The 26675-nt window shown below is 48.6% G+C and overlaps 1 protein-coding gene across 1 annotated transcript in view; it reads left to right on the top strand.

The window, feature by feature from the left end:
* Positions 1 to 24143: 24143 nt before the first annotated feature.
* gja5a (gap junction protein, alpha 5a) overlaps positions 24144 to 26675 on the top strand; it is a gene marked incomplete at its 3' end in the record, with an annotated part of 159708 nt that continues 157176 nt past the window's right edge. Inside the window, exon 1 of the mRNA XM_084319946.1 lies at positions 24144 to 24349. The remainder of the gene's footprint in view (positions 24350 to 26675) is intronic.

Raw genomic sequence — 26675 nt, 5'->3', positions numbered from 1 at the left:
ATACTTCAGTGAAACTACCCTATCTGCACCTACTGTTCGGCTGGTGTCGTACACCAAGGCTAGCATACCTGTCATGGGGTGCCTACAGGCTCAGGTGAGGAGAGACAATGTCACGGTACCTGCTACATTTTACGTCGTGGATAAAGGAACTCCCCTGGAATGGACCTGTTGACTGCACTCCACCTCTGCATTAGTGGAACTACTGTCCTTCCCTCCTCCGCTCCTACACCGTCTACACCTGCCCCTGTGATGGCTACTACTGTCACAGCTCCTACGGCATTTGGCTGTGCAAAAGGCTTTGTGCATTGTGTAAAAATGTACCCTACTGTTAAGCCAGTCCACCAGAAGTTATGCCGCTTGCCTTTCGCGGTCAGGGACACCGTCTCTACGGATACTACTACTGCTGCTGCGGATACTACTGCTACTACTACTATTACTACTGCTGCTGCTACTACTACTGCTGCTACTACTACTGCTGCTACTATTACTGCTTCTACTGACTCTGCTATGGATGTGGAGCCCGAGTTGGTAGCACACATATCTGCTACACTCAGTGCCCTGTCTGTGACTGAGTTTGGGGCTGCTTGCTCTACCTGCCCTGAAGTGACTGCACTGCGTGGTCAGATTAACAGGGGTTGGCCTCACTCAGCGAAATCAGTGAGCCAAGATCTGATCGCATACTTCAAGATCAGAGAGGAACTGTCAGTCAAGGACAATTACGTCCTCAGAGGCAACCGCCTCATCGCACCAGTGTCCTTACGCCATACATTGCTCACACTGGCACACGAGAGCCACCAGGGGGTCGTACGCACTAAGCAGCGTCTGCGGGATCTCTATTGGTGGCCGAAGATGGACGCTCAGGTTCAGGCCGACATATCCAAATGTGTCTCTTGTCAGTCTAATGACAAGACGGCCAAGATTTATTTTGCACCTTTACAGCCAGTTCCACTGCCAGACGGCCCGTGGAAGAAGCTAGGCCTCGACATAGTCGGGCCCTTCGAGTCAGCTGTGCCAGCCTGCCGTTACATGATCACACTGACGGACTACTATTCTAAGTGGCCAGAGGTAGCCTTTTCTCACAACGCTACAACTACGGATGTAACCAAGTTCCTAAGCTCTGTGTTCGGTCGCCATGGTAACCCAGAGAGCGTCGTCACAGACAATGGACCTCAATTCACATCAGCTGCCTTCGCCGAGTACCTCAAGGAAAGAGACATTGCTCACAATCGGATTTCAGTTTACTATCCGGCGGCTAATGGTGCTGTCGAATGCTTCCATCGTGTTCTGAGGAGTTGCATTCAGACAGCGATCCAGCAGTCTCAACCGTGGAAAAAGGCTGTGTTGGGTTGTCTGCAAATATACAGAGCCACTCCCCACGCCACCACTGGCGTTTCACCACATGAACTGCTTTACGGTCGTAAAATGCGCACCAAACTGGACGTACTGCCCTTGCAGCCTACTGTGAGTTCACAGGACGAGACTGTGAGAGAAACGGTCCAAAACAAGCACGCCATAATGAAGCGCTACACAGATGCTAAGCGTGGCGCTCGTGCACCTGTTTTTCGGGAGGGGGAGAGAGTCAGGATTAGAACACCACATCACGTCCCCAAAGCACCCTCGAGATACAGTGCACCAATGACAGTGAAAAAGAAGATTGGCAAAAGCACCTTTCTGCTCAGTGATGGAAAGAAATGGAACGCATCCCGTCTCGCTCACACTTCGAACACTCCAGATGAGCAGTACTTAGGGATCCGCCCTGCCCTGACAGCGCTCAGCGGTCACACTCCAGCACAGTCGCGTGCAAGAAACAAGCCTAGTTGGCATCAGGACTTTGTTGCACAGAGTGAGAACTAAGAGTAAAATTGGTTGAGCATATATAATTATATCTTTATAATGATTGAATAACCTGTGCTCCCTTTGTTTAATGATTACCTTGAGTTACCCGTTTTATGATACTGACTGTTGGTTCAGTTTAAGAAAGTGGAAAAATCATTCTATTACAGAAAAGGGAGATGTTGTGTTCTGTAATGCATGTTGAAGATGTACTTCCCAAGAGTCTCCACTATGGGGCGTAGTTGATACAATGCCCTGTTATGCCTACAGCTGAAGTGTGCAGAAGAAGTGTACACGCAGAAGGAGAATAGAACAGAATGTACCCTGCTGTAACCTACTGTAGCACCCTGAAAATATGCCTATTATTCAGAAGTGCTGACTTGCCTTTTATCTCCCCTTTGTGCACAAAGACATGTTGCCTAGTTTCCATTGATATTCTCACGAACAATGACGCAAGCTTCTCTTTCTTCTATCGGCTGGAATATACACAGTATCTCTGGATCATATTCACCATCCTTTTCCCTGTGTGACTAGTAGGCGGTACCAGCAGGGGGCGGTGGCAGGCAGAGAGTGTACGGGAGAGAGGCAGGAAAGGAGGAAGAGGGAATGACCTGGAGGAGGGAAGAACCGGAAGCCTCTCTTCAGCTTGGGATGTAGCCGTGAACGGTCGCCGCTACAACGGGAGGTGCTTTGGAATAGCCCCGTTAAAGAACCACCAGAGAGCCCCGCCGGAGCGAGCGACGGGTTATCCTAGGACTATCCGTGATAGTGCGTGAGTAAGAGAGACTGAGCCCCAAGACTGACGTCTATAGATATCGGGTTATAGTAGCAGCGTGACGGTATAATTAGCATGCTGCTAACGGCTATATTGACTCCAGTGCACCCTGAGCGCGAGGCGCTGAAGAAGACCGGTGGTATAGTCAACCACGTTGCGCCACAGTATAACCGGGTAGCAGGTGGGCTGCCTGGGACCCAGAGTGTAGCTTCAGTGTGAGTGAGGGCAAGTTTATGGATGCGCGTCGACTCTGCACCGGCTGTCTACAACCGTTCTGTACCGGCTGTCTTCAGGCCAACACGGGAGGTCGTCCCGACCGGCAGAGGTCGCCAACACCCAGCACACGCTCTCAGCTCACTACTGCCCCTCTGCTCCAGCCCCGCTTGCTAGCCCCGCGACGAGACCGTTCAACGCCATCTTGCCACCCGGACGGTGGTGGTGCGGCCGCCATTTTGGTTGAGTACAATCGAGCATCAATGCTCCGGATCTATTACACAGTACACAGTGTGGTGCAGCCTGCGGGCAAAGCTAATGGTTGCTAACTACAGTTCATAAGGGGTACCCCAAACCTTACATGCCGGCATTAGCATAGGACTTTTGTTTGGTAAAGTGGGCCCACATTTTTGGTTTCCTTTAAGTGTAATAACGTGTGGTTCTTTAATAATAAATTCCCATTTAATTAACCCTTTACCTGAAAGGAGGTTACAGACCTGGTGCATCATAAGTAAAGCCCTGAGAGGTATTATTCTCACCATATAATTAAAGCCTGTTAGAGGTATTATACATGGTACTGACCCAGACGTGGGTGATGAGACAAACACATTGAAGTATATTATTCCTGATGCTAACCCAGAGGTGGGTGCATAATATACGTGTCTATAAGGTATTGAGTACACATGGAGCTATAGTAAAGACTTAATTGGGGTTCTGTGTGTGTGTCCATTCCTGTGCCCAGCATTAACTCTTTTGGTGTGGGTAACGTATATATGATCAACCCCTTCCTATTCTACTTTTCCCTTTTTATTGTAAGGTCTCTAGTGTCACTGAGGGAGGGTACTGCTTGCGGGGGGAACCCAGGGTATTTATTTACAATTCAGTCACTAGGTGTGGGAGGGTTAAAGGAGCAATTGGGGAACGTGGGAGCGTGTTGGGGAGTACTGTTGACCGCCCTGCTGCAGGGGAGGAAGACCAGAGTACCAGACCAGGTTGGTAAATCCCGGGCCCCATCCACTCCAACTGCCAGCCTCCAGTTGAAGCTCCAGACTCAAAGACGGAGGTGCAGTCAGACAGAGCTCTACTGTGTCTCGCTACCCAGTGATTGTGCCCACCCGTTCCCACTAAGCAGGGATAATCCACCCTGCTACATTTGGCGTCACGAACAGGATCAACATCCTAACTTACTCCCTTGACAGAGACGCGTAGAGAGACCCACGATGTCCGGGGAGGAGACCCACGCGGCGCAGGAGATGGCGGCGAGGTTTGAGGCGCTGCAGGAGGAGTGTCAGACTCAGGCGGCACTACTAAAGCAGCAAGCCGCAGCGATGAAGGAGTCGACCGAACAGGCACTCCAAGAGAAACGCTACGCTCAGGCGGCCCTACAGGAGCAACGAGAGGAGACCCACGCCACGCAAGAGAGGGCGGCGAAGTTGGAGGAGCTGCAAGAGGAGTGTCGGGCTCAGGCGGCACTACTAAATCAGCAAGCCGAAGCGATGAAGGAGTTGACCGAACAGGCACTCCAAGAGAAGCGCTACGCTCAGGCGGCCCTAAAGGAGCAACGAGACGGTCGGGACGCGGTCCCCGAGGTAAAGAAGGAGGAGGCCGAAACCATGAAGAAATTGACCGCACAGTTGAAGACCCAGCACGAACAGCTGGAGCAGGCCAGACGCCAAGAGACGCTTGCCTTGGCGCAGGCCATGATCCTACGGCTCCCTCCAGCGCCCCTCCCGGCGGTGTACGTCCAACGAGAGCGGAAGTGCAGCGAGTTCGGAGGTGAAAAAGAGAGGGGGGAACTGCCTGTGGAAGACTGGGTCCAGGCAATGAGGACCCACCTCCGTGCCAGTCGAGTGCCTGCAGAGGAACAAGCGGAGGTCGTACAGCTCCACCTCAAAGGCGAGGCGAAGCAGACGGTACGCTTCCTGACGGAGGGAACTGCCCCCGACACGGAAGCCTTGTTCAAGATACTCGAGGAAACCTATGGGGACAAGGTCCCGGTCAGCGTCCGCCTGGGGGAGTTCTTTGACCGAAGACAGGCCGCCGGCGAGACTGTGCGCCAGTTCGCCTATGACCTGCAGGAGAGGATCCGTCGCCTACGACGTCGGGCGCCTGCACAGGTCACCGACGCCGCCGCCCTGCTGCAGGAGCGGTTTGTGGTGGGCCTCAGAGACGAGGCCCTGAGGAGAGAAATGCGGAAGTACATGAGGGAGGACGGGACGCGGCCGTTTCCCCAGGTACTGAAGGTGGCGATCGATTGGACGGAGGACGAGCTGGTCCTCCCCTCTGACAAGGGTCCCCCCCGGGGCTTGGTCCATGCAGCGGCCGGGGAGGGACGGGAGACCCCGCTGAGCGTTGACACGCTGCAGGAGACTATTAGGCAGATCCAGGCAGGAATGGAGCGGCTAGGTGCGCGCCAAGAGCAACTAGTCCAGGCCTTCCAACAGGAACGTGACACGCCCCGGAGAGGCGCCACCGGACGGCGACGCCGAGGCGACGCGACCGCCGCCCCGCGGGAACCACCCCGCCGAGACGAAGACGGCAGGCTGATCTGCTATGCCTGCAATCAGCCGGGCCACATCAGCAGGGATTGCCCCCGCTCGGCCAGCGAGCCACGCCCCGCCTCTACTCCCAACCCCGAAGCTCCGGGCCCGTCAGGGTACCGACCCGGACCACGAAGGACAGTCGACGCCGTCGTAACCGGAGTCGCCGACTCGGCCGCAGAGGGCACCGAGACGCAAGACGTGCAAGGGGAATGCCTCACCCTAGACGTCCAGAATGACGGGGTCGAGACCCGCTGCCTCTTCGACACCGGCGCCGAAGTCACCACCATGAATGAAAGCCACTTCCAAAGACACTTCCCGCGGTCGAGGTTGACCCCCTCCAACTGGATCACTCTCATCGCCGCCAACGGGTTGGAGATCCCAGTGGTGGGGTGTCTCTACGCCGAGGTGAAGTGCCTAGATATGACATTTACGGGGAAATGCATAAACATACTAAAAGACGATTCCGGCCGAGTGGCCCCAGGAGACGCCGTCCAGGGACTTCTGGGCATGAACGTGCTCGGCGGGGTAGACGGCCTGTTTAAGGGGATCAAGGGGATGCGGCCGACGAGCCAAAGACGCGTCGACGCTAGAAGCATCGCCATCCGCCGTGTGGTCGCCGCCATGGCCCAAGAAGCCCGAGAGTGTACCGCCCCGGGAAGGATGGGGTACGTCAAGGTGGCCGGCAGAGAGTCGGTGGTCATCCCCCCGCACAGCGAAGTGATCGTCTCAGGCCGCTGTGAGACGGCAGCGGGGATGCGGCGTCCCGTGATGCTAGAAAACACGCAGAGTGCCAACCTGGCCCCCGGACTGCTGGTGGCGAACGTGGTGGCATACGCCCGACAGGGAAGAGTGCCTGTGCGGGTGTTCAACCCGACCAACGTCGAGATGGTGCTCCGACCCCGGTCCAGGCTGGCGGAGCTCCACTGCCCCCGTCAGGTACGGCCTAAGGAGAGGGTGACCGTGGAGGAAGTAGACGGAGGCGTCCGAGGGACGGCGATTGAGACTCGAGACAGCCCGCCAGAGGTGGAGCCGGACGGGAAGACCCGAGGGCTCGCCGTGGCCGTACAGGCGAACCTGCAGGATCTCACACCGGCCCAAGTGAGCCGGCTAAATCAAGTGTTGGAGAAACATAAGGCGTGTTCTCTGTAGACGACGGGGACTATGGTTACACAACCACGGTAACTCACTACGTCCCCACCGGTGACGCACACCCGGTCAAGCAACGACATCGCAGAATACCGCCCCACGTGTTCCAAGAAGTAAAGCGGCACGTACAAGACCTGGTGGACCAGGGTGTCCTGGTAGAGAGCTGCAGTCCGTGGGCGTCACCAGCCGTGATCGTCATAAAGAAGGACGGCTCCGTGCGGTTCTGCTGCGACTACCGCCGCCTAAATAACGTGACGCACCGGGATGCGTACCCCCTACCTCGCATCGAGGAGTCCCTAGACGCCTTGGGGCAGGCCAAGATCTTCTCCTCGCTCTATCTCACCGCCGGCTACTTCCAAGTGGCGGTGAAAGAAGAAGACCAAGAGAAGACGGCAGTCACGACTCCCTTCGGCCTCTACCAGTGGACCCGTATGCCCTTTGGGCTGTGTAACGCACCAGCGACATTCTAGCGGTTGATGACAGCCGTGCTGGGAGACCTGGCCTTCGACGTCCTACTCGTCTATCTAGACGACGTCTTGGTGTTCGCCAGTGACTTCGAGAGCCACTGTCAGAAGTTAGACCTGGTGTTTGGACGGCTTCGGGAGCATGGGCTCAAACTCAAGCCCCGGAAGTACTTCCTTCTGAAGACCGAAGTCAAGTTCCTGGGACACATCGTCTCCGCAGCAGGCATACAGGTCGACACCGACAAAGTGAAGGCGTTGGAGGACTGGCCGGCGCCACGCTCAGCGAAGGAAGTGAGGCAGGTGATCGGGTTCCTGTCCTATTATCGGCGGTTCGTGCCCCGCTTCGCCCAGGTGGCCCAGCCACTGCACACCCTGATGGGAAAAGAAAAAAAGGGGTTTGCCAAAGGCCGGCCCGAGGCCTTCAAGTGGACTCCGCAGTGTCAGACGGCCTTCGACCATCTGCGGAAGTGCCTCTTGACCCCCCCGGTGCTGGCCTACCCCGACCTCCAGCTCCCCTTCATAGTGACCACAGACGGGAGTTACTTGGGACTGGGAGCGGTACTAAGTCAGAAACAAGAGGGCGTGGAGCGAGTCATCGCCTTTGCGAGCCGAGGTCTGCATGGGTCCGAAAGGAATGACCAAAATTATAGTGCGTTCAAGCTGGAACTCCTCGCCCTGAAGTGGGCGATCACTGAGAAGTTCAGAGACCTCTTGATGTACGCCCAGTTCACCGTGATCACCAACCACAACCCGCTGAGGCACCTCGGCACGGCCAACCTGGGAGCAGTGGAGCAGCGCTGGAACGCTCAGCTTGCGAAGTACGACTTTGTGGTGCACTACAAACCTGGTCGACTCAACCAGAACGCAGATGCCCTGTCTCGCATGCCGATGCGATCAGAACCTGAAGTGGAAGACACTGAGAAAGACTTCCTAACGATACCCGCGACCGGCACCCACACCCGTCAGGGCCTCCAGGAACGGACCGCTCCATTGAAGAGCAGAGGTGCACTCCTGCGGGCCGGAGACCGGGTCCTGATACGCGACCACCGAATCCGGGGCCGTAATAAGATACAGGACAAGTGGGAGCCTACGTCGTATGTGGTAGTTAAGCAGAGCCACGAAGGGACGCCCGTGTTCACGGTCAGGCCCGAAGCAGGGGGTCCAAAAAGGACTGTGCATTGAGACCAGCTCAAGACCTGTCCCTTCTCGGCTTCTGACCCGGAAGTGCGGGCGAGAGCCCCTCGACAGATCCCGGCGGCACCGCGGAGCTCGTCCGAATCAGACATTGGAGGTGCTTTCTGGCACCGGCGGGAAACGCATCCTAGGGCGTGTAACCACCCCGGGCCCCTGCAGGACGCCCCTGAAGAGGCCGAGAGCGCCGAGTCAGAGGTGGAGTCGACCCCCTCAGGAGAGGATGGGGAAGACGGCGGAGACGGAGTTGAAGAGGAGGCCGCTGGCGGTCCACCGATGGCCCCGGAGGGCGAGGCGGTGGTCCATGACCCGCCAACGGGCACAGTAGAATCGGACACGGAGTCGGAGGTGGGGGAAGTGGAACCCCCCCGAGGGGAACCCGCCCGGCCCCAGAGGAGCACCAGAGGTCGGCTACCCGCTCTGTATCGCCAGGACTACGTGCTCAAGAGTGTGTTTGTTGAACAGTGTGTCAACTCATGAAGGAGTGTGTGAAACTGTTAGCATAATGGGTGATTGTCGATCTATGCCTGAAACTGTTGGTCTTAGGACCGTTTTCATGCATGCGTTGGTTGGTGTTTCATTGAGTTAACTTGCAGAGGACTTAGCAAGTTCAAAGTGGGGGGAAATGTAGCACCCTGAAAATATGCCTATTATTCAGAAGTGCTGACTTGCCTTTTATCTCCCCTTTGTGCACAAAGACATGTTGCCTAGTTTCCATTGATATTCTCACGAACAATGACGCAAGCTTCTCTTTCTTCTATCGGCTGGAATATGGATTATACACAGTATCTCTGGATCATATTCACCATCCTTTTCCCTGTGTGACTAGTAGGCGGTACCAGCAGGGGGCGGTGGCAGGCAGAGAGTGTACGGGAGAGAGGCAGGCAAGGAGGAAGAGGGAATGACCTGGAGGAGGGAAGAACCGGAAGCCTCTCTTCAGCTTGGGATGTAGCCGTGAACGGTCGCCGCTACAACGGGAGGTGCTTTGGAATAGCCCAGTTAAAGAACCACCAGAGAGCCCCGCCGGAGCGAGCGACGGGTTATCCTAGGACTATCCGTGATAGTGCGTGAGTAAGAGAGACTGAGCCCCAGGACTGACGTCTATAGATATCGGGTTAAGTAGCAGCGTCACGGTATAATTAGCATGCTGCTAATGGCTATATTGACTCCAGTGCACCCTGAGCGCGAGGCGCTGAAGAAGACCGGTGGTATAGTCAACCACGTTGCGCCACAGTATAACCGGGTAGCAGGTAGGCTACTTGGGACCCAGAGTGTAGCTTCAGTGTGAGTGAGGGCAAGTTTATGGATGCGCGTCGACTCTGCACCGGCTGTCTACAACCGTTCTGTACCGGCTGTCTTCAGGCCAACACGGGAGGTCGTCCCGACCGGCAGAGGTCGCCAACACCCAGCACACGCTCTCAGCTCACTACTGCCCCTCTGCTCCAGCCCCGCTTGCTAGCCCCGCGACGAGAGCGTTCGACGCCATCTTGCCATCCGGACGGTGGTGGTGCGGCGCAGCCGCCATTTTGGTTGAGTACAATCGAGCATCAATGCTCCGGATCTATTACACAGTGTGGTGCAGCCTGCGGGCGAAGCTAATGGTTGCTAACTACAGTTCATAAGGGGTACCCCAAACATTACATGCCGGCATTAGCATAGGACTTTTGTTTGGTAAAGTGGGCCCACATTTTTGGTTTCCTTTAAGTGTGATAACGTGTGGTTCTTTAATAATAAATTCCCATTTAATTAACCCTTTACCTGAAAGGAGGTTACAGACCTGGTGCATCATAAGTAAAGCCCTGAGAGGTATTATTCTCACCATATAATTAAAGCCTGTTAGAGGTATTATACATGGTACTGACCCAGACGTGGGTGATGAGACAAACACATTGAAGTATATTATTCCTGATGCTAACCCAGAGGTGGGTGCATAATATACGTGTCTATAAGGTATTGAGTACACATGGAGCTATAGTAAATACTTAATTGGGGTTCTGTGTGTGTCCATTCCTGTGCCCAGCATTAACTCTTTTGGTGTGGGTAACGTATATATGATCAACCCCTTCCTATTCTACCTTTCCCTTTTTATTGTAAGGTCTCTAGTGTCACTGAGGGAGGGTACTGCTTGTGGGGGGAACGCAGGGTATTTATTTACAATTCAGTCACTAGGTGTGGGAGGGTTAAAGGAGCAATTGGGGAACGTGGGAGCGTGTTGGGGAGTACTGTTGACCGCCCTGCTGCAGGGGAGGAAGACCAGAGTACCAGACCAGGTTGGTAAATCCCGGGCCCCATCCACTCCAACTGCCAGCCTCCAGTTGAAGCTCCAGACTCAAAGACGGAGGTGCAGTCAGACAGAGCTCTACTGTGTCTCGCTACCCAGTGATTTTGCCCACCCGTTCTCACTAAGCAGGGATAATCCACCCTGCTACATTACCATGCTAACCTACCATGCTTGACTAAAAGGCTAAAAGAGTAACCTGCTTCCTGAGTCTTATTACTACACCTACCTACATACAAAATACTACGTACGTACTACATAACACATGTATCAAAGAATAAAAATAAATGTAAAACAGGAGATGAAAAAACATGTTTGAGCCAAATCTGGCTTGAACATGATTTGTGGAACTCCCTCTGGTGTTGTGATCATGGTATTCACTGACCTTTGGGAAGTATTTCGACATGAATGAATGAATGAATGATGAATGAATGAATGAATGAATGAATGAATGAATGAATGAATGAATGAATGAATGAATGAATGAATGAATGAATGAATGAATGAAAACTTTATTTAACAGATTGCAGAATGGGTACAATACAGTACGGCTCAATACACACAATTGTTAAGGGGATGCAGAACAGAGAAAGACGTTTGTCTTGTTTACATCAGGGTCCCCCATTTTCAATTCATATTGACATTTATGACATACTCAACATACATGACATTTATGGCATAGGGACATATAGGTATTTAGTACTGATACATTTGTGACATATGCTGTATCCAAATATACAGTACTGTTACTCATAGATCCTGACAGAGTATATACATATGATGGGGAGGGGACTGTACATTAGGAGGGGGTGGGTGGGTAGGAGAGAAATATACATCCGGTGGTGAGGAGACTGTACATTTGGAGGGGGAGAATATATACATGCGGTGGGGAGGAGACTGTCTATTAGGAGGGGGTGGGGCTGGGGGGTTTGGACATTTACGGTGGCCAGTTTCGAATTGCAGCCTCCCGTAGGTACTCTTTAAGAGCGGTTTTGAATGTGGGTAGGGATTCACATTCCTTTACAGCTTTGGGTAGGGCGTTCCACATTGATGTGGCATAATTGCGAAACGTGTTTAGTCCCTTGTTTGAGCCGAATCTGGGTTTAACATGATTTGTTGAGCTTCCTCTGGTGTTGTGGTTGTGGTATTCACTGACCTTTGGGAAGTATTTTGACATGTACATGGGTACCTTAGTCGTATAGTGTATCTTGTAGACCAGGCCCATTGCAAGTTGCTGTACCCTGTCGTCTACTCTAAGCCATCCTAGGTTGTCAAAGTGTGCAGGGGTGAGGTGGGTTCTAGGGGTAAGGTCAAGTAGTAGTCTGACTAGTTTGTTTTGTGATGTTTGTAATCTTGTTTGGGTGTACATGGGTGTTATGATTCAATGATTCAAGAAATATGTGTTCTTTTATTATCAGAAACACTAGAGCAAGATAATGGAACGAGAAAGCATAATGTAGCCAGGCTACAACTGAGAGATAATTAAGGAAAGAGAAAACCGTTCTCACGACGGAGCAAAAGTATTAACAAAACATAATAACAAATTCGACCAGATGTCCCACTTCTGCCCGCGGCCGACTGCTCCCAGTACTTCTGTTGAAGATCCGACAACAGACAGGAGAACAAAGGATTACTATAAAGGCAAAATACCCAGCAAACCACATCCAGTCATTAGTGACAACAAATCACAGGTGACAATCAATCAGAGCTAATTTGCAGAAAACGTTAGGTTATGTATATAACCAAGTTCTGTTAATACTAGTGACGCTCAGCGTCATATTGCATATATCTCGCTTCAGCACTGAATAAATTTCAAAATGTACCTCTACATGCCAGCATTCATCTGGCCACACCCCCATCCGCTTACCTACATAAGCGGGGATGGGACCACACACTCATCTCCTTCCCAACAAATTTCACCACAATAAAAAATCAAGGGCCGCAGCGGCGTCTAGACGCTGAGCGTCACTAGTATTAACAGAACTTGGTTATATACATAACCTACCGTTCTGTGTCATACTAGCTCCCGCTCAGCGTCATATTGCATAACAGGAGCTGAGCGGGAGCTAGAAGCTCGACAAATGAACCCCGCTGAGGCCCCCCACAACCATCAGATCAGGGAGGACCGAGCCCCCCCGACCCCCCCTAATGGAGGGCACCCCCCCTATTGGAGGTTCCCGGGAGGGCGACGGACCCGACGTTGCGAAGAGGCACTCAAGCAACTCAACGCACAGGGTGAGCAGACCGTGGCCTGACCCCACGACTACACACACGCACAACCCGCATGCCACCCGGGAACGAACGGAGGGAACAACCTCGTTACTGCCCCCAGAAATCACGGGGTCAAGGGCAAACCCAACCCCGTGGCAAGGCCGTAGCAGCGGAGCGCGAAGGAAGACCCAGACCCACTGAAGGGACTGGATCCCCTGGAAAACGGGGGCCCGGAGAGGTCAATGACGCCAGGCATCAAGACCCCACCAGGCTGTCACTTAGTGACACCGCCCCCCACATCGCCAGCGTATTCGGATAAGGCCCCTCCAAGAGCGGGCCCTTTCCCCCCAATAGCACACCGCCTGGCACACTGACCCTGCAGAACAGGCAGTCAGCATGGGCGTAAGCACACAAAAAAGGTTAACCAACGGAAGCAGGCAGCGCACCGGGGAAAACCAGGCAACAGACTGTAACCTGAGCCTGGAACACTGCGGACGAGACAGGCGCCAAAGGAGTCAGCTGAAAACAGCCGCCCCGGCGGAAGGGGCGTATGCTGGCGTTGTTGCATGACCAAGCCTCCATTTAAAAAAAAAACCCCACCCAAAGGGGTTGAGGCAGAGAAGGCTGACACGATTGGCAGACGTCATGAACGTGCAGGGGCACCCTCAACCGGGTAACCCGGGAGTTGACACTGCTCCAACACACCAGGGAATCAACCACCTTGGTGTTACCCAATGCGGTGGTTGTTCCTATAACCCCTCAAGAAAAAACTCCAAAACACACCTGTGGGTATACACCGGCTATACCGCAGTACAAGTGTTTCAGTTTTCAAAAAAGGGTTAACCCAGGCCTACGGGTCGACGAAACATTACTTCGGACCGGGCCCGGCGATACTGGAAGCACAGGGTCACCAGAGGAGGTCAAAGACCACCCCAACAGGCCCCTCTTCGCCATGCGTGAGAGAGGAGCGAAAAGAATGGAGAACCAGCCCCAAGCACACCGTACTTGGTATTCCCAGGCGGTCTCCCAACCAAGTACTAACCAGGACCAACCTGCGTAGCGGCCGAGATCTGACGAGATCGAGCGTGTACAGGTCGGCATGGCCGTAAGCCATTACGACAGTGCAGAGTACAAAATGTACCCAACCAGGGTCTCCATAGCGCTTAACCCTGTGACACCCGGACCGACCTGGCATTTTTCCCCCTGAAAAGTCCCAAGTCCCTCAGGGTACCAGAACAGCAGATCTGCATCCCCAGCGGACAACGGGTTTAACTGATCCGGACCAGCGTGACCAGAACCAGTCCTGTGCCCTAACCACGCCGACATGCCTACTCCAGGAGAAGGGGCAGATATGCGTGTTGATCTTAAACATGAAAAGAAGGCGCCACCCAGACGTTCGGGGCGAACCGCGCCCGGTGGCCCACCCCCAGGGCGTGAGACCCCTCTACATATGTTCAGATCCATTCCGTCATCATCCCCCAGATATGAACAGGTCAAAACAGGTCGTCGGAAGAGGAAAAAAACCTCCATCCCAGTTGCTTTATAAAAACGCTGTTTTAACCTCAAGCAACCAAGGCGTGCCAGTCATTCGCCTGATCTTCAACAGAACACCCCGAGCTAGCACTATGCGTGCGTCGGGACACAACCACATCAATGAACAGGCTATTTAGACCTGTCATTGAATCCCCAAGGCGCCCAGGGGGACGACAAGAGGGGTGTGATGCTTCCTAACTCCAACCCTTTTTAATAGAAAAGAAGGAAGCACCAACAGTATGTATCCCAGTCTACACAGCCGGGGGTACATTTCTTTTACATTTTTACATCCCACCACCCTCCCATAGGGAGGAGACGGAAATCCCCAGAGAGACTTCCCACGCGAGCTGTACAGATTGAAAAGAATATATTGCAACCTTGAGCCATGTAAAAGTTTGGTTTTAGGGCTCTCCGGGGAGGAGGCACTGAACCCATACACACTCAATAATCGAATTGAATCGAATACACACACAATAGAGTAGGACTCCTTTTTGAGGTTCCACTCACCTTGACAATCTGAGGAGGAGGCTCTGTACTCTGAGGAGGCTCCCTCACATGGAAGGAGAGTCCTAACTCACAGAAGGCCCGAATAGGAGCTTCGTGAGGAGGAGCCCTGACCACCCCCCGAAACAGATCCATCATATGGACCCGAGCAGCACACGGAAGTCCTACCAACAGAGACGCGTACAGTGACGTACTCTACGGCGGGGGAGTTTCTGCGGTGCACACGCCCAATATTCCAGGGCGTGGGACCAGGAAACTCCCCCCCCCCCTCTTACCCTGTAACGTGCCGAACAGCAACGTGACAGGAACCTTGTAGGACAGGAGGTTTTAACCCTTGCCCATCAAAGAAGGGGAGAAAAGGATTACCAGTTCACCCCTTTACGACCCCACACCCATGATACGATACAAGTCATATTCTGCTACATGAAGTGTCTTTTTAACAGCTTCACACAGCTCATGTGCTAACCCGCTATCTGATGTTTACTAAGGAAAAAACACAGAATAGAGAAGGCCCTCTCAAGAGCCCCGGTACCAGACTTACACATGTGCTTCTGTGGCCAACCCAACCCAGTTGTAGGTCGCACGACACACACAACCCTTTATCACCAACAAAAAATGGCAAAAAACACTCTACAGAGGAACGCCGTTTTTCATAATGAGAGAATACATAATTCTCGATTAGTATCGGCCACAGGCCTTGCTAAGCACACACGAAAAAGTGACCAAACAATCTTTTCTTTTAGGAAAATATAGTTTCTCAAGCAGTTCTAGCACAACCCCAGCAATCAAGCTAAGGGTTACATCGTATCCCTACCACACAGTGTACAATATATTGTAACAACACGTCTGAGAGGAGGGTGAAGAAGTCCCCAGGGAACCGGGGGGAAAAAACACCCCTCCCACTTTACCCTTAATACGACCAGTTAAACAGGTAAACCTGTTAATATGTGAACACACTGTTCATTGTCATTACAGGCTGAGAAAAGAATCATTCTTTACTCATATGTCACTAAGCATAGCTTTATAGGTTAGTTTAACCCCCTTAGTTGTGAGTACACGGTACATGAACACACAATGTTTCTCAACACAACAAACCAGATCATTTTCACATCTGTAACAAACAACCCGATTTGCATGGAGAAGCTACTACCAGTGACAAGACAATTCACACATAACTCGCGTCGTATCCTAAATGTAGTGGAGCAACACTCGTTTTGGAAAACATCGTTATTTACAAAACATTTAGAAGGGAAAGCAAGAAGAAGTGTTCAAGGTCTGCTCAGGACCCTTCCTACCGTGAGCGCAGATCAAGCGAAACTGCAGTCTCTAACAAGGCACCGTAGTAAACACAGCCATCCTGTGTTGTCGCCATGGGCAGCGTCGCCGCTCCATCCCGCCGCTATGGTCCCCCTTGTTGACGCAGTCCTCGCCGGCTGGCCCCAGGGTAGGTTCGACTAACATCCTCTGTCAAAGATGACGTCGTAGTCAGAGTGTTTAAGCATGTTATAGTCTCAGAACGTTCAACAGTGTAGCATTAAGCTAACGGCCGCACTCGGCCGATAGCAGCAAGCTAACGTTACCTAGCCTAGTGACACAACAGGCTTGGTAAACACAGCAAGCTAGCACCGCAGCTAACAGCTGACTGGCTAACACAGTAGGCCACAACTAGCACGCAAGCTAAGCAGCTATCACCTGAATTCGTACACAACGATATAACAAGCCACTCAGACAGGCCGCCGTTCTGAAACCCTCCTCACCTTTTAAGAGAGAAGAGAAACGACATGTTAACACAGTTTTACAACGGTGATTTTACCATCCGGCGGAGCCGGTACAAGCCCATCTGGGCTGTAGCCGACTTGAACATGGATTTTCCGATAACGATCATCCATGCTCACATTTCCTCGTTTAGGGTATACTCTCATTTGTATATGAAAGACGGGGCCTTATACGGTGACAGAGAAGTACCCACGCGTCCAGAGATCCTGGGATCACCAGTTACTGGTCGTGTGGCCCACTAGTTGCTATAATGGGCTTCAAACCAAGGTCCTCCGCCGTCGCCTAAAGGCTGAACAAAGGACCCTAATCTGGGGCGGTGTTTGTAAACATTGTCAGCTAGCCCCCATAGCACTAACAGACAAGTGAAGCTCGCAAGCAAACATTACTCACCAACCTGGAACCCACCGCTTCTCACAACAGCGGCGCGTCCTACAGTCCAGCTGTGTCGCTGGAGGGTTTCACCCCAACCAGCCGCAGCAAGGAGGACTGTAGTTGGGAGGCATGTAGCGGCGTGAACTCCCAATACGAAAACCGGTGGAGGTTTTTAGAATGATCACCATCTTCCAGACACTCCAGTGACGAAGACAATATTGCCGTATTTTCTCGAAAATAGTGAGAGAGAAAATAAAGATATGATGTCAACGTATCTCCTTGTTCTTCCTTTCCTCAGAGTAAATATTTTTCTCCACATCAAGTGGGCATGTGAGCAGCACGTTGTTTGTGATGAAATTTGAGAAGGAGATGAGTGTGTGGTCCCATCCCCGCGTATGTAGGTAAGCGGATGGGGGTGTGGCCAGATGAATGCTGGCATGTAGAGATACATTTTGAAATGTATTCAGTGTATATACGCTGAAGCGAGATATATGCAATATGACGCTGAGCGGGAGCTAGTATGACACAGAACAGGGTGAAGTACTCCAGAATGGCAGTAGGGTTTCCACTCCTGAGAGAGGATAGAAACCCCAAACGTTACACATGGGTATATATTCTGATAGCCCAGGTTGTTCTTTATATGTACATCACTTCATTGTACAATACATTGTATAGGTTTTACAAGCAGTTTATCAAAGTTGACCGTGAACTTGAATTTGGTATAAAAATACAGATTGAAAAACGAACTGACTTCTATGGCAAAAATGTCAATAATTCTTTATGCGTATAAGTAACTTAGCTTGTGTCTTTAATTAAACATTTTGAATTATGATATTCTTGTGCCATTGAGATTTGTCAGAGATAATTTTAGGCATAATAAAGCATTCAGAGAGAGAGAGAGGGGGGAGGGAGAGTACACACATACTGTAGTACACATACTGTACAATACAACACACACATACTGTACTGTACACATACACAGCGGTCTGAGGCTGAGGTCAGAGGTCAGGGCTTAGCAGTGGTGAATATTCATGGAAGCCAAGGGAAGCCAGGCTTCCCCAAAAATATGACTAGTAAAAAAAAAAATCGAATTCAAATAAGAAAATGTATATATTTAAAAATAAATAAATGCACCGAACGAGCGAAACTGCGCCCACTCTCTATAACACTGAGAGGCAGCCCAGGTACACTGCTGGTAGCATTATTTTGATTGACAATTGAGGCCAGGATTGCATGTCATTTTCTGGCGCCCTTAACACATTGATTGCCAGCCATGCGGAGCGCTAAAAGCCTCCGTATGTATGCCAGCGTCCACTTCAATGATAGAGCTCTCATATTTGCAAACGCATAAACTATGTCTTAAATTATGTGTCTAATCTGGCCGTCGCTTATCAATGACTTGTTTTCAGTCAACATTGTCGAAACAAATTGTTTTTTAATCGGTTCATTTCTGTTTTATACCATTTTGAAAAACGCTCGTTTTTTTTAAAGTTTCAGGAAAACATAAAGATTCTGTGATAATCGCCCTTTACTGGAATATTCTGGAATACACAAAAAAAACGTTGTCATTTTTCGGCCCATTTATGAATAGTTTTCAAATAAATTAAATTATCGATAGTATATGTACGCTATAGAAGCTAGCTGAAAAATCTATTCTCTCATTTCCTGATCAGCACACACACACACACACACACATAGGGCCCATGTTGATATCTCTGTGAAAAAAGTTCTGATTATCCTAAGACTGGTAAAATAGATTCCTTACCTCAGATCAGATGTTCTCCAAAAAGATTATTCCAATTCCTGATCACCATTCCAAATATCGATCGTGTTTATTGATCCAACGCTGGGTACTGAAAATATGTATTCCACGCTGTTTTGGGGCTCGGCAATGAATCCGATCCTCTCGGATGACTTGCCTGAGAAGTAAAATGAGGAAGCTGGATCCCCCCCCCTCCCCATGTGTTTCATGCAATCCATTCCAAAGGGGTGCAGTACATTAGGGAGAGACGATAGGGGGCGGTATTTTCCCAATGGAGCTCAGAGAGAGTTTGCAGCACTAACGTGAGACTAGATTGATGAAATATTAATTCAAATCGCTAATAAAAAAAAAAGCGAGATTTATCGTCGCTGGCACTCAATGTGTTAACATATTATTAGTCAATCAGATTGGAGCTTAATTCAATGGGGTTGGTCTTAACGGCCCACCAGCCTGGTGACCTGGGGATTCCACTAGGATCTGGCTGCCTCAGCCTTGGCCAGAAGTTCAAGACCAATCAAATCACATGAAAAGCTAAACGTGACAATGTCATCGCCTCGTTCAAAGTTTCTACTGCTAGCCAGTTGAACAACCAAGTTAATAATAATGGAAGGTGACGGAGATCTTGTAGTATCTATTAGTAAATGATTTCACAAATTTTTTATTTGAACAACAATTGCTAATCCAAAGCAAAAGGAAGGCAGACACCACAACTGTGCATTGTTCAGGCAAGAGCCGGGAATAAGGGACAACGTACTTTTAATGTCGACAACAATGAGGACTTAATGGCTAACTGGTTTGAATCGGCTAACAGAGGACAATTATTTTGCTGCAGATGTTTTGACAAAGCGGCTGTGGGACTAAACAAATGAAAGAGAGAATATAGGATGGGGTGAGTGATTCCTTTTTTTTATTTAAAACACACACTAACTAGCTATGCTAACGTTAGCAATCTATTAGCTAACGTTATGTGACCAAAATCAGACAATCACCGGTGCTAGCTGGCTAACTATACGTTAGTTAGCTCCTGTCAAAACGAATGGTTTGGTATGACCGTCAAGTTATTTATATTTGACATTAGCTATTTATGGGTAGAATAATCTGATTCTAGCTCACTAGATCAGTCACATTAAACTTTTTCTTTTTATAGCTTGCAGTACCTAACGTTGGGAATGGGGGATGTTATAAACCCACCACTGTGGTGTGTGCAGTTGGTACGTCCCAGCAGGGACCAGGATGTAAATTAAGCTATCAGTTATGATGCTCATCAGGTTTGCACAGTTGACGCACAGTTGACACATGGTCTCCTGGCTTGTTATTTCATGTACCGTCGGCGCCTACAATCTGAACGTAATATTAGTGGTTTTGACACTGCAACGTTTAACGCATTATCAAAAATATTTAAAATCCCCAGAAAGTCCTCCCAAAGGGGGGGAGGGTGTCAGAATTCGAAAATAGCCCAGATCCCAAACTTGATTGATTGAAAATTGTATTAACAGATTGCAGAATGGGTACAATACAGTAAGGCTCAATACACACAATTGTTAAGGGGATGCAGACCAGAGAAAGACTTTCGTCTTGTTTACACCAGGGTCCCCCATTTTCAATTCATAATGAATTGAAATGCAATTAGCACTTAGCAATCCATTCTTTGTGGATCCCGCCGTAATTGTACCTGCCCCTACACACATACAGTACACATAGACTGTTCATTGCGCAACTTATTTTGCAGAAATGAACAAATAAACACAATCAAAATAATAAATAAATACATTTTTGTTAATTGTTCAGTTAATTGCATATATTACTGAGGTTCATTCATTTATATACACACACATTTATCTATATATTTATAGTACACTGTTCTATTATATCATGTATTATTTTATATTATACTTCTATATACTATACTATTATACTATATAATTGTATTATTCTATATATTCTTATTATATAATTGTATTATTCTTGTATTATAACTAAATCATACTATATCATACTATAGTATACTATACTATATATTATACTACACTATATTATATTGGTATACAGTATTATACAATATTATTTGATATATATACTTGTAACTGAGGGGTTACAAAACCCTGACTGTATTAAAGATTGTGATAGATTAAACCACTGCTAGGTATGTACTTTAATTACTGGCCAGACAGTACATCGAATATATGGTGGACACTCATAATAACACGGCATTGACAAAGAAATAGTATTTGAGGGTATTTATTATTATGCAATAATTGGTTACAGAATGAGAATTAGGGTTGCGCTTGTATGGCGAAGAATAGGCATAAAGTCAGTGTTGTATATTCCTATATGAATATCTATTAATTACAGCACAGTGAGGTTGCTAACTAGAGGAAGGGAAAGATCACAGTGTGATAGAAAACATGGTCCTCATCTGGGCTCCCAAAATTAGCCAGTAGAGAATAAGTGTGTACCGCCAAACAACCAGAAGCTATGGTCCAATATTCATTTAATTGCAGCGTGGGCCGAGAGTGGAATAATGCATTGGTTACATACAGGAAACTTCAAGCATAATACATGAGTGGTACAAAAGGATTTGATGAGGTAAATCACAATAGCCCTCACACGTTGGCTTTTTACATCAAAGACAGTATTGTACATAAATATTAGTCATGTTATATCAATGAACTGAGACCAAATAGTACTCTTTGTCACCACATGATTAAACCTGGGTCTAAGATAGGCATCTTACTCTAGTTATCACAAACAGTAATTATTCCATATACAGTTTTACTCACATAGGGACAAAGTAGACCATGGTCGGTGGTGGGTGATGGAGACCAGAAAGACCCCCTGGGTTTGGTGTGTGGCGGGTCTGGCTGGCCTGCTCCTCTATCCTTACTGTTCCAATACTTATAGATTTCATGACCTCACTATTCTTAACCTAATTCCACCAATCACAAGTATCTTAAAAACAGGCAGTCCTCATTTGGTGTCTTCTGGTCGTGTGTGTGTGCCTGTAGTGTAGCAGCCAGGGGTGGCCCCCTCCTTTTTGGACAGAGGGGGGGTTGGACTGTGGCCCCCTCCTTTTTGGACAGAGGGGGGGTTGGACTGTGGCCCCCTCCTTTTGGGTGTGTGGTTTTGTTTCACAGTTCCCCAACTGTCCTCAGGACTCCTTGTATGTGTCACAAACAGTTTTAGCATGAGGCTTTTATGACCTGCCCCGGTGTCTCCAACTGTTTTCTTCTAATTGCCGCTGAGTTAGTCATCTCAACATGGGGGGTTGGCCTGAAGGCTCCCCAGAATGTCACACACCCTGCTGCCTGCTACAGCTTGTTCCATCACTCTTGAGAGTCCATGTGATGAACTATTTCCATAGATATTTTCAGTTTTCAGGGTTAATCTAACATTTTGATTATGAAATTATGAAATTATGAAGTCAAGGTTACCACATCAGTCAGTAGCATAAGTCACTGGGAATAGAATGATTCCTACTATGGGTACTAGGCTAACTCCGCCTGGAGTATAATAGCAATTATAGAGGGCAACGCTGGTACCGCCTGGAGACACTGGGTTCCTCCCAGATTTGTAAGGTCTGGAGGATAGAGGAATGTTCGGATACTCAGTCTGATTCAATGGAGAAGAAGGGGATTCACGTACAGAAGCCAGTCCTTGTAATCCAACGCTCAGCAACAAAAGCAATAACTGTAATCCATATGCTCGATAGCAAACGATGATAGCCAGCTAGCCTCGGTCCATGAGGCCAGCCCGAATGTAAATCCTCACGAGGTTAAATCCCAAACGACAGTGGAGATTAACGATGCTCTTCTCCGGGTAATACGTTCCACAATCAATATAATCCAACCAGTAATGGTTCTGCAATCGCCGCCGCCGGTTCTCCTGTGCACATGTCCAGCAGGTTCTCCGACTAGGCCTCCTCGTGTGCTGGCACCAATGTATTTAGTCCACGCGCACTGGCTAAGGTCCACTAGCTAAAACGAACGAACCGCTGGGTAATGCTACACACGAACGAACTGTGGTTGGCACGATATACAATAAATTAACGACTATTTACTTCACATTAAACTAAGTCGAACTTGACGTTACTGCATTAATCTGACACTTTACTATTCAATTCGCACATGGTTCTCAACGCTCTGTTAGACGCACTGCTGCTCACTTCACTACACGTTGAATCGGGATGAACTTGATGAACAGCTACTTAGACGAACACTACTGTTCGCACCTGCCGCAGCATATATACTTAAGTGGTTATCTAGTCCCGACTCCCGAACCTCAGTTCTCGTCTCGAATCAATACGCTGTCTCCGGGCTCGTCTTTGAACCTGACTTTGGGGGCTTGCGGTCTGGCGCCGAGGGCGTTATCCAATAAGGAGAGCGAATATTACTACGATTCGAACGCAGGCTTAAAGGGATATACCGTGTATATATAAATAATATACAATGTATATAAAACAATAAATGTAGATTCTCAGCTTTAATCTGGCCCTTCACAACAATACTGTTATTTTAATATATTTTAAAATATACTATACTCCTACTAGCCTATACTGTAATATGCTATATTATCCTGTTATGCTAAACTGCAATAATATACTAAACTGTGCTATACTGTCTTTTGTTTGTACAACTTATTGAAGTGAAATATATTAGTAGAACTCTTTAATTCATTCTGCAAAGAGTTCCATAGTTTGATACCTATAACTGAGGTGCACCTTTGTTTTAAGGTGGTTCGTGCAAATTGGTGCTTAGATTGAATTTCCTTCTGCTGTCATCTGGACAGGGAACAAACAACCTCTGTATATTTGCTGGTAATACTCTGCATTTTGCTTTAAACAAAACTAATAAAGTCTGTATTTCAGCTAACTCTTTAAGTTTCAATAGTCTCGATTTAATAAATAATTTGTTGGTATGTTCTCTTGAATCTACTTTCAATATGTAAGATTATATGCTACTTATTATAATTAGACATACATAACAGTTTAACTATGTAAAAGTGTAAAATAATGTTATTACCTTTAACATCGCATCATACTATACAGTACATCTGAGCTCTTAAAGGTACACTGCAAAAGATGTACCGTGTCTATAGTACCTTGCCACGGCCCAGCCAACTGTAGCCAGTGGGAAGTAATGACAAGGGACAAAGAGTAAATAACGGCACTCTGGAAGTTTTGCTCAGGGCGGAATTGCCATTGATCCCTGAAAACAATTCCACTTCCCTTCTTATTGCCGAAGAATTCTTCTCTGCAAAACAGAGGGAGTTCTGACAAGGATGTAAAGTGGGGAGGGGAAGAGGGAGGGGGGAAGGAGGAAGAGGAGGAGGAGAGAGAAGGGGAAGGGAGGATGTGAGGGGGGGGGGGCACTCCTCTCGTGATGCCCCTGGTTCTCTTCCCATGCCCCTGTACAGAATCACAGTATTGTGCAGTACGGCGTGGAGCGCAGACCGTGTCCTGGAGCCAGCTGTTGTCAACATCTATCTGGAGAGTCATCATCAGCAACATCACAACACTGATCCACCCGTCTGTCTGAGCCTGCGTAGCTCTCTGGTCTCTCTCTCCACTCAGCACCCGTCTGTCTGAGCCTGCGTAGCTCTCTGGTCTCTCTCTTCATCATCTCTAGAGGACTGGTCCATCCGTCCCCCATCTGAGCCACGAGACCCGTCTCATTCAGGAGAATATCTCTTCAGCCGAGAGACCAGGCAGGTCAACCTCCTAGACCAACGCTCCAAAAAGCAAGGCACCAGGTAAACTACCAACTTTTTGCTCCTCAATTCTCTTTCTCACCAAGTTCTGAAATACTTTCTTTATAAAAGGGAAGTATCATTTTATTGTCATATTTATACAGTTTGACCTTTGAGCTCTTAATTATTGATGTATTGAAGTCTTGACATAATCTTCAGGGCTGGCATGATTCTAATATTACTTAGCTGAAAAATGTTTGGAGATCTGCACAGTTTAAACGTATGATTGATACATTTTGTTATTCTATATATTCTATATAAAGTCACAGTGAAGAGTGTTTGAATACAGCAATACTGTACCCTCCTTTTTAAAATTATATGAATCTTTATGATTGACATAAGCATAGTCATAGTATAGATTATATATAGTGAGTAGTATCAGACTGATGCGCAAGTTCCCCAAGAATATGGTGTTTTTTGAACATATAAAACAAAATCTATTCTAAACCAAAACTATTCTACACACCTACCTTGATATAAAGTGTTATGCTACCTTTTATTCAACCACTGTGTCACTGGAGAGAATTGATTAGGGGACCTGGTGTCTGTCAGTGTCTCCTCCCTGGCAAGTAGGCCTCTCTCTCTCTCTCTCTCTCTCTCTCTCTCTCTCTCTCTCTCTCTCTCTCTCTCTCTCTCTCTCTCTCTCTCTCTCTCTCTCTCTCTCTCTCTCTCTCTCTCTCCCTATGTTTCTCTCTCTCTTTCTCTCTCTGTCCCTATGTTTCTCTCTCTCTTGCTCTCACTCTCTCTCTTTTTCTCTCTCTGTCCCTATGTTTCCTTCTCTCTTGCTCTCACTCTCTCTCGCTTTCTCTCTTTATCTCTGTCTCTGTTTCTCTCTCGCTTGCTCTCGTTCTCTCTCTCTTTTTCTCTGTTTCTCTCTTTCTCTCTGTCTATCTCTGTCTCTATGTTTCTCTCTCTCTTGCTCTCGCTCTCTCTTTCATTCGCTTTCTCTCTTTCTCTCTGTCTCTCTCTGTCTGTTTCTCTCTCTGTCTCTGTTACTCTCTCTCTCTCTCTCTTCAAATCCCCACTGCAGCTATATGTCTCTCTGTCTCCTCGCTCTCCTACAGTATCTCTGTATCTCTCTGTCTCCTCGCTCTCCTACAGTATCTTTATGTCTCTCTGTCTCCTCGCTCTCCTACAGTATCTCTATGTCTCTCTGTCTCCTCGCTCTCCTACAGTATCTCTGTGTCTCTCTGTCTCCTCGCTCCCCTACAGACAGTATCTCTGTGTCTCTCTGTCTCCTCGCTCTCCTACAGTATCTCTGTCTCCTCGCTCTCCTACAGTATCTCTGTCTCTGTCTCCTCGCTCTCCTACAGTATCTCTGTCTCTGTCTCCTCGCTCTCCTACAGTATCTCTGTGTCTCTCTGTCTCCTCGCTCTCCTACAGTATATCTGTGTCTCTCTGTCTCCTCGCTCTCCTACAGTATCTCTATGGCTCCCTGTCTCCTCGCTCTCCTACAGTATCTCTGTGTCTCTCTGTCTCCTCGCTCTCCTACAGTATCTCTGTGTCTCTCTGTCTCCTCGCTCTCCTACAGTATCTCTGTGTCTCTCTGTTTCCTCGTTCTCCTACAGTATCTCTGTGTCTCTCTGTCTCCTACAGTATCTCTCTTCACGGTGCTTGCTGTGGTCTGGTACAACACACACGATTGTCGTGTTGCAGGTTCCGATCTGACTTAAGTCATTGGTCTTACTAGTTACTGAAAATCTAATGTTTGGATGTCATTCTTCTCTGGTTGAAAGGCATAACCATCATTGGTATTTGTTTATCTTTAAAGCCCTTATTGGTAAACCTCTCTCTTACATCACAACATTGTTAATCACTCATAGCCTTCGCTCCGCCAACACAAACCACCTCCTTCCCCCCAGGACCAAGCTCCGCACCATGGGCACGCGGGCCGCCTGATTGCTTTAACCAACGTGTTCGTGTTTCCGCGTCTCTGATTGGCCAGGTCATGTGACATGTACGCCCAATCGTGGGACCGCAAGTTTCTACACTGGTTAAGCTTAGGCGCTCTTTTGAAGTTGGTTAAGGTTAGAGTTTGTCTTAGAGCACGGGTAGGCAACCCTAGGCACGCGTGCCTGCATAGGCACGCAGGGGCATTTTCATAGGCACAGGGGGCAGCATTAAAAAATAAATAAAAAAAATATACGTTTTTTTTTTTTTTTTTTTTAATATTATAGTGAAATATTTTGCACAGTTGTCGCATTTATCTTGTTGAAATCCTCCCACAGGTTCTTTTTACTACCACATATTTAATTGAGACCCTTTAATTGTTTATTATTTCAATTTAGCTGGAAATACATTGCTACATCATTCAATAACATTTGCAGAG

This window comes from Notolepis coatsorum (genome assembly GCF_963971535.1).
Source record: "Notolepis coatsorum genome assembly, chromosome: 8".
Taxonomy (NCBI): domain Eukaryota; kingdom Metazoa; phylum Chordata; class Actinopteri; order Aulopiformes; family Paralepididae; genus Notolepis; species Notolepis coatsorum.
The sequence above is the reverse complement of the archived record's forward strand: the minus strand, read 5'-3'. Positions and strand labels throughout refer to the sequence as shown.